This window comes from Coenobita brevimanus, chromosome 107 (genome assembly GCF_032717465.1).
Source record: "Coenobita brevimanus isolate Jiangsu-jjx chromosome 107, ASM3271746v2, whole genome shotgun sequence".
NCBI classification, from domain to species: Eukaryota; Metazoa; Arthropoda; class Malacostraca; order Decapoda; family Coenobitidae; genus Coenobita; species Coenobita brevimanus.
Genome location: NC_137060.1, coordinates 20140480 through 20150309, shown reverse-complemented (window position 1 = coordinate 20150309; position 9830 = coordinate 20140480).

Genomic DNA, 9830 nt, shown 5'->3' with positions numbered 1-9830 from the left:
CAATCAGTTCTACTTGTGAGGGTATATCTAGTTCTATTTCTTTGACTTTTATATTTTTCTTAGTTAATATTATAATTCCTCCCCCTTTTTTTAAGTTCCTATCTCTTCTCCATATATTATATTCCTCTAAGTTTAGGATGTTATTCGGTATCCTTGGTGTTAATTTTGTTTCAGATAGGCATATTATATGTGGTTCATTTTCTCTGACATAATCATTCATCTCTAACAATTTAGATACCATTCCATCCACATTTGAGTACATCAACTTAATCATCTTGTTTATATACTTGTCATGATTTGGTTTTACTACCTTCCTCCTTTTTATTCCCTCTTGTTTATGTACCACTTTCGTACCTGCAATCCAATTAATTTGTAAAAAAATGTATTCTTCTTCTCTGATATTTCCTCATTTTTTGTTTTTGCTTCCTCTCTCTTCTCTTTCAGTAATTCCAGTTCCTCTTGTGTTAGGCATCTTTTTATCCATACATTTTTGAACTCCTCTTTTTCCATAAGATTCTTTGCATTATTTTAGTATATCCTCCACAGCGTTTAAACTCTGGAAGTTTACCTTTAGGGGTCTTGACTTGCTTTTCTCATATTTCCCTAACCTTTTGTGTTCCTCTATGTCTTTACCACAGATTTCCTCTGATACTTCTTACAATATGCCCATTACATTTGCCATCTTCTTTTTGTCTCTTGAGATCTTGTTTTTTACTTCTCCCTCTTCTATACCAGTGATTACTATAGATTTGTTAATATCTACTGAATCTCTGACTAACTTTGGATTGTTTTGGATTATTTTTTTCACTTCCTTTTTAATGTTTTTTTTCTTCCACCCTTGTTTCTAAGTCTTTCTTTACTTTCATCATTTCAGCATACGTGGTTTCCACATCATTTTTGTAGCTCTGCACAGCTTCATTCACCTGTGTTATCTTCTCCTCAATATCACTGCTCTGATCTATCAGACTGCTTACTTGCCTAATTGTCTCTGTATCATGTTTGAACTCTTCCATAATACTCTCGTGGTTGACTACTGTACTTGCCATTTCACTAATTTTCCTCCCAAGTGTACCCACTTCAATTGTTAGCTCATTTATGGTTGTGTCTTTCTTGTTGACTTCCTTTCCTAATTTTTCTATTTCTTCCTTTTGCAAGTGCATCTGTTTCTTAATTTCATCAATCTCATTTTGAAAAGCTGTCTCTAACCTGTGTACTTGTTCAACCAGTTTGTTGTGAGTCTCCATTTCAACCAGTTCTTGGTAGAAATCATCATCCTGCTTTCTATCTTTATCCCTTTTCTTTTCCAAATTTGCTTTACTAAAGTATGTGGTAATTTTGCAGTACTAAAAGCGCATATAGTACTTACATTCCCTGGGGCAGACTGTAGACTAAACAACGATCAGCTGATTGTATGCATTCTTGCGCTGCTTGTTTACTTTTCTGTTTGACCAAGTCTTACTTAAAACTTCTTCTTTTTTTTATATTGGAACACCATTTAGTCTAACCTTGTACAGAGTTTGACTCATATAAAGATACTTATTTAAGTAATGCCGCTAGCCAAGTTGGCCAGGTATAGGCGGTGTCGACGTGCATCTGCTCTCTGTCGGTGCCTCAGTGTGTGTGTGTGTGTGTGTGTGTGTGTGTGTGTGTGTGTGTGTGTGTGTGTGTGTGTGTGTGTGTGTGTTCTTACCTACCTAATTGTTCTTATCTAATTGTATCTTTACAGAAATGAGTCAGGCTCGTACTGTCCCGTGTCTTAAACCATATTTATCGTACATATCCTTAAATTTGTGAATTGTTTTGGCACACACTATTTCCTTCGGTAGTGCATTCCACTGATCAGTTACTCTGTTTGGGAAACTGAATTTCCTTACGTCTTTATCAACTCTCATCTTATGCAGTTTTTTGCAGTGTCATCTTGCTGATGCTTCTCCATATGTTAAGTAATCATTTATGTCTATTTTCTCCTTCTCTGATATGCACTTATATAGCATTATCATGTCACCTCTTTTCCTTCTCTCCTGTAGTGTTGGTAGATTCAGTTTATTTAGTCTTTCTTCGTAGCTTAGGTCCCTTAAGCTTGGTATCCATCTTGTAGCAGCCCTTTGAACCTTTTCAATCTTGTCTATGTGTTTTTTGAGGTGAGGACTCCAGACTACTGATGCATATTCCAGGGTTGGTCTAATGAATGATGTTATTATCCTTCTTAGCATGTCTTCATTTATGTATGTGAATGCTATTCTCATATTTGCAAGCAGTGTATACATGTTCCGTACCTTCTCGCTGATGTGGTTAGCCGGAGATAGTATGTTATTAATAATCACACCTAGGTCTTTCTCTCTTTCTGATGTGTATAGGGTTTTATTTCCAAACTTATAATCCCAATCAGGTCTTTTTCCACTTTTACCAAACTTGATTACATGACACTTGTCCACATTGAATTCCATTTGCCATGTATTACTCCATTCATGAAGTTTATTTAATTCTTCTTGTAGCTCTTTACAAGAGTCTGTGTTAGTAATTCTCCTTTGTATTTTTGCATCATCTGCAAACATATTCAGATAGCTCTCATTTCCAGTGTTACTGTTTATATCATTTACATACACTAAAAACATGATTGGTGACAGCACTGAACCCTGTGGTACTCCACTAGTCACTTCTTTCCATGATGAGTAGTTTCCTCTTAGTACTGTTCTCATTTCTGTTTTTATGAGAAAATCTTGCATCCAACAAAACAGTTTGCCTCGAATTCCTCCTTGATGGTACAGTTTCCATAAAAGTCTTTGGTCTGGTACTGTGTCAAAAGCTTTCTTGAAATCTAAATAGATACTGTCCATCCATCCTTCTCTTTCCTGTATTGTGTTTGTTACTCTGTCATAGTAGCTCAACAGATTAGTAACACATGATTTTCCTTTTCTGAAACCAAACTGTCTTTCTGTTATCATACTGTGTTCTTCCAGATGATTTACCCAAGCTTTCTTATAAGCTTTTCTAATACCTTGCTTACAAAACTGGTCAGTGATACTGGTCGGTAGTAATTGGATTTTGTCTATTTCCTTTCTTGAATAAGGGGACAATATTCGCTTTTTTCCAAATATTAGGTAGTTTACCTTGACTCAAGGATTTCTTGAAAATTAAAAATAATAGTTTACTTAACTCCTTTGCACATTCTCGTAGTACCCAACATGAAATTTCATCAGGACCACTTGCTTTTCCTCTGTCTAATTTACTTAACTCCTCCTGTATTACTTTTTCTGCTATTTGTAAATCTGGTAGTATGTGTGGACATGCATGTTCCACATAGTCCCTCTGAAAATTTTTTTCTTCTGTAAAAACTAATTGGAAATTCCTATTTAGTGGTTCACAAATATCTTTCTCTTGTGTATAAGTGATTCCCTCGTCCGTAATGGATTGTATTATATCTTTTACTTTGGTTTTGCTTCTGCTGTAGCTGTAAAACAGCTTTGGTTGATCACTACTTTTATTTATTATATCCTCCTCAAACTGTTTTTGGGCTTCCCTCCTTATTCTTGTATAATCGTTTCTTGCCTGTTTGTAATTATTATACGCCCTTTCACTATTGTGTCTTCTGTATCTATTCCACAACAAATCTCTTCTTTCTTTTGATTTTTTACATTCTGTATTGAACCATTTCTGTATTTTCTTATCTGCTTCTTTGTGCTGTGGGATGTATTTCTGGACTCCTATTTCATAAAATTCACAAATATTTTATATACAGCATTTAAATCTTGTCCTCTAAGCTCATTTTCCCAATCAACTTCTAAGAAATACTTCATTAGGTCTTGGTAATTTCCCTTTTTATAGTTTAGGCTCTTTTTGTAACTGTCATTGCTGTTTACTATGTCATATGCTATCCTGAAGTTATAATTTAGTACTGCATGATGGCTTTTGCCGAGTGGAGGGTGATATATTAAACTGTCAATATCATTTTCTTGCCTAGTAAATATTAGATCTAGCACTGAAGGTACATCGAGTCTTCTTTTTCTGATGGTTTCTCTCACATGTTGCGTTAGGAAAAACTCTTGCACGAGATCCAGGAGCTTTTGGTCCCAACAGTTTTCTTGGCTAATTATATCTAGAGTATTCCAATTTATATTTGTATTAAAATCTCCAGTTAGTATAATTCTTTTTGATTTCTCTTCCATTTTATGTAGTATTGATCTTAAACTCTGAATTGTACTCTCTGCCAGGTCCTCATATTCGTCTCTTTCCCATGTGTTTGATCTAGGTGGCATGTACAAATTGGCTACAATTACTTTCCCTTCAGATATGTTGATCTCTACTGCAATCAGTTCTACTTGTGATCGTATATCTAGTTTTATTTCACTGACTTTTAGATTTTTCTTAGTTAATATTATAATTCCTCCTCCTTTTTTTAAATTTCTGTCTCTTCTCCATATATTGTATTCCTCTAAGTTTAGTATGTCATTGGATATCCTTGGTGTTAATTTTGTTTCAGTTAGGCATATTATTTGTGGTTCATTTTCTCTGACATAATCATTCATCTCTAGTAATTTAGATACCATTCCATCCACATTTGAGTACATCAACTTTATCATCTTGTTTATATACTTGTCATGACATGGTTTTACTACCTTCTTCCTTTTTATTCCCTCCTGTTTGTGTACCACTTTCGTACGTGCAATCCTATTACTGTACTTTGTAAAAAAATTTCTTCTTCTCCTCTTCTGATCTTCCCTCATTTTTTGTTTTTGCTTCCTCCCTCTTCTCTTTCAGTAATTCCAGTTCCTCTAGTGTTAGGCATCTTTTTATCCATACATTTTTGAACTCTTTTTTTACAAGATTCTTTGCACTTTTTAGTATCTCCTCCACAGTGTTTACACTCTGGAAAGTCACCTTTAGAGGTCTTGTCCTGCTTTTCTAGTATTTCCCTAACCTTTTGTGTTCCTCTATGTCTTTACTACAGATTTCCTCTGATACTTCTTTCAGTAAGCTCATTACATTTCCCATCTCCTTTTTGTCTCTTGAGATCTTGTTTTTTACTTCTTCCTCTTCTATACCAGTGATTACTATAATTTGTTTATATCAACTGAATTTCTGACTAACTTTGGATTGTTTTGGATCATTCTTTTCACTTCCTGTTTAATGCTTTTTTCCTCCACCCTTGTTTCTAAGTCTTTCTTTACTTTCACCATTTCAGCATACATGGTTTCCACATCATTTTTGTAGCTTTGCACAGTTTCATTCACCTGTGTTATCTTCTCCTCAATATCACTGCTTTGGTCTATCAGACTGCTTACTTGCCTAATTGTCCCTGTGTCATTTTTGAACTCTTCCATAACACTCTCGTGATTGACTACTGTATTTGCCATTTCACTCATTTTCTTCCTAAGTGTACTCAATTGCACTGTTAGTTCACTGATGGTTGTGTCTTTCTTGTTGGCCTCCCTTCCTAGTTTTTCTATTTCTTCCTTTTGCAAGTGCATCTGCTTCTTTATTTCATCAATTTCATTTTTGAAAGCCATTTCTAGTTTGTGTACACGTTCAACCAGTCTGTTGTGAGTCTCCACTTCAACCAGTTCTTGGTAGAAATCATCATTTTGCTTTCTACCTTTATCCCTTTTCTTTTCCAAATTTGCTTTACTGAAGTATGTATCCATTTTGCAATACTACAAGTACAGAGTATGTACTTACATTCCCCGTGCTGCTGTAGTCTAAACAAACCTCAGCTGACTGAGCGCATTCTTTCGTCTTGGTTCTCTTTACTAATTTGAACAAGTCTTGTTTAAACTTGTTATTATTATTATTTTTTTTTTTAATAATGAAAAACCATTTAGTCTAACCTGGTACAGAGCTTGACTCATATAAAGATACTAATTTAGGTAATGCCACTGACCGTGTTGGTTAGGTACGGAGCGCCGATGTCGCACGTCTGCCTCCTTTGACTCCCTCTGTATTTACCTATTTGTATTTACCTATTTGTAGTACAGTATACAGGAATTGAGCAATGCTCGTGTTGTCCTGTCTCCATATCCACATTTATCAAGTCTACCTTTACACACATGAATGTTTTTCTCATGCGCCATCTCTTTGTCTAAGTTGTTCCAAATATTTAAGTATTTACCTAATATACCTAATTGTGATATACACGGAATGTACTATGCTCGTGGGTTTCCATCGCTGTTTCTCAGTGAGTCGAATTTAGCTTTAAACTCGTTTAAGTTTTTAGACTGGACGATCTCTGTCCAGGCTATTCCATAAGTCTATACTTCTGTGTGTGTCTGTGTGTGTGTGTGAGAGAGAGAGAGAGGGAGGGGGGGTCCAGAAGACTGTTCACAACAAATATGTAGAAAGAACCTAATCTAGCTGTGGTCACAACCTCCCAGTGGTTCATCAACAGAAAAACTGGTAACATTTTCATCTTCCATAGTGAACACAAGATTTGGGGTGCTACTCCCTCTAATTGGTTTGTTTACCCACAGGGACCAAAAAAATTTCATCAGGAAAGTCTACATGATGCCTACCTTCAGCATGTGCTGCTCTGTCTCAGTTTATGTGACAGTTGAAGTCACCAACAATTACAGAAGTTTTACCACCAACTACTCTGCTCAAACTTCAGTACATATCTTCATGATTGCTGGCAAGCTGATGTGGAGGCCTGTATACAAGAAGTAACTTGTAGGCAGTGTTGGTTATATGAAGGTCTAAAACCTAACGTTTCTTGGGGGCTGACCTAATTTCAAAGTCAACAGGATTCAAGTTGTCACTGATATGCATTAAAATCCTGTCCCCTTCCTGTGTAGTATGGTTTTTATGAAACTTTTTAAACTAAGAATTACACTCTCCAACAAAATCTCTACTATCACTAGGAATTCATGACTGTAATTTACAGCCACAACAATGAGATATTTTGTAGCTATTGACTGTGTTCAGGCAATTTGTTTCTAACTGACCTAACAATGAAGAAAACACCTTAATTTTCCATTTCCTGGAGGCATTGGTGTGTCTGGAGGTAGTTCTTTCTCTCAAGGCCTGTTTCTTGCTTGCCATCAGAGGAAGACTGCAGGAACTGTGGTTCCCCACCTTCAGGAGCATGACTGCTTTTCTGGGGTTCAGAGTTTGCCAGCTGCTGTAAGACTGAATCCTCCAGTGAGGAAGAGTCCTCCTGTGACAGAGATTCACCTCTCTCTCTCTCTCTCTCTCTCCCTCTTGAAGGGTCTTCTAACTGTGGTGGAGAGCTTCCAGTATTTTGCGAGAAAGGAACACTATCTTTCTGAGGTCATTTCCCTGACTTAAGAGAGGAATCTGTTGGTGTATGCTTCGTCTCTACTGGACCGCTGGCCACCACATCATGTCCTGACCTCAACAAGCAAAGGAGATGCTGATTAAGGAAGTCACCAGCATGAGCCTTCCTGCTGTCACGTAAGTGTATGCCATCATGAAGGTACAATTCTTGTTGCTCATACAACTCTTCAAATGGTTCAACAAATATCACTCTCACTAGATGCATGAGTCAACTAGTCTGAAATTTATGTTTACTGCTTTGCTGATGCATCTTTACCAGCAGACACCCTTGGCAAAATGCTTGTCATCATGCTTTGGTCTGTCTTGAGCTTTATCTCATCTGCTAGAGTCATGGCAACATCTATAACCTCTGAAGCACCGACCTTGTTCCTGAGAATGAGGTTGTTGCCACCAACCTGGGCAATTACTGTGGTCCCTTTTTCCTTTACACAGATTTTCTTTACTTCTCTAGCAATTCTAGCTGTTTTAGCACCCAGAAAAGCCCTGACCTTCCAGTTACCCCTGAGGAACTTTCCAAAGTGAGATTCTTGTCCTCAAACCAGAGAATCACCAATCAGGAATCTTCTGGGTTTCCTTGGCATCCACATGACAGAATCTGCTTATATTTAACGTGTCATCTTTCCTAGCCTTCACTGCCTGTTGCTTCTGAGGCTTTTTGTTTTATACATTTTGCATTCTGTCATTCTGTTTCCCTCCCATCTTTAATGGTGTCTGGGTAAGGGCAGATTCACTGACTACTGATGTGAGGGCACTGAGTCTGTTTCACACACTCAATCCATTATTAAGTTTCTTGAGCTAGGTGTGTTCCTTTCTCCTGCCTACTGTTTCCCAGCCTTCAAAGCCAGAATAATTTTCAACTGGAACGAGTACCATGCTCTCACTGACACTGGTATCTTGTTGAGAACTTGTTGCCTCGCTTCCTACTACAACAGTGGGTGTGGAGCTGACCTTTTTCAGGGTCTGGTTTAGTCTTCAGACTCCAGATTTCATCCTTTGGTTTGTTAATCTCCTTCTGACCTTTATCATCTTCTTTTCTGGGCTCCTTTATCTCTCTTACCTCTTTTGTACACTTTTCCTCATCCCAGTAATGAGGCAGATGCTTTCATGGTGAATTTCGGCACATTCTCCTTCGAAATCAATCTTCCACTTTTATTTTTGCATCTACAACAAGTAGCTTTTAATATCTGGACACCAGTCATTTTGCTGTTCCTATATTATTTAATTTTAACTTTCCATGGTAATGGTACTTTAAAAAATGTTGCTAAAATTTCCTCCCAAAAAATTGTGTGACCATGTGTGACCAATATAGCTCATTCATAAAATGAAAAGCAAAGAATGATGAATTTTTCCTGTGTGATCTGCATCCACCTATCTGTCAGTGGTCTTCATTCTGTTCACCAACCTGTCCTCAATGGCCCGTTACACTGACCAAAAGTCTCCCCAGGGCCAGACGATCCCAAATGTGCCGCAGCACCCAACTGAGGAGCAACGGCAAGAATGAGGTCCTTACTAAGTTTTCAAACCACTTTCAAACAGCCAGGCTCTTGGGATCAAATGGTCAAGGAATATCATATATGATCCAGAAGAACTGCCCTGGAAATTTTAGCTGGCCTGGCCTCTGGCAGGGCAATAAAGCTCTTTCACCTAACAGCAGTTCAGTCAGAAGCACCAAATAATGGTCACAGGGGTTGGTTAGGTACAAAAGACACCCTCCATCTGTCAGTCTCCAGCCCACCTGGGACTCCTCCTGTCCGAGTCTCACAACCTATGAGTGTTAAATGGCATTATTTATAGAGAATCCAAAGCTTCTCTACCCAATGCATGAGGTAGCACAAGGGTCCTTAATAATACCTTGTTTCTTAACACAAAATGGGAAGAGCTCTTCTTATTATAACTACAGTTAATGGAGAGAGAGAGAAACTCAAGTGAGTGGATGATGGACACACACATCTACCACAATTAAGTGGTCAGAATCAAAATATGGCTAACCTCTGCACTCACATATGGCTATGGTTGTGTGGTATGTGTTTCTCAAAATTCCTTGCTGCATCATTTTGTATTGAAACAGAAGAATATCTTTGTTCAAACATGGAGCAGTACCTGTACATAATGCTTTAAAAGGACACTTGTTACATCATCATTTTGTTTCTTACTGTAGGTAATATCTTGTGCCAGTGGATATATCTTTAATGAAATTCTGCTTTAGAATTAGTTTGTCAATGATCTTATTAAGGTTTCTCTTAGTATATTACTGTTATTTCTGGTACTGCCAAATAATCTTCATTAGTGTTCAGTTTAGTAAATGTTGATGACACTGGCTCTAAATGGTGTGTGATACTAAAATGACCTGAGTCATTTTGTCAGCTCCATTCTTGACCAGGTTGGTAGCATCTTACTAGACCATTTGAGATTTCATGCAGCCCCAACAATTTTAATCAGCATCGTCACAATCTCTTGATGCCTTACTTCCTCCTTGGAACCCCCGCATAGGAGATGGCCATGACACAGCCATCTCAGTGTACCATCATTTCTCTCTTTTTAGT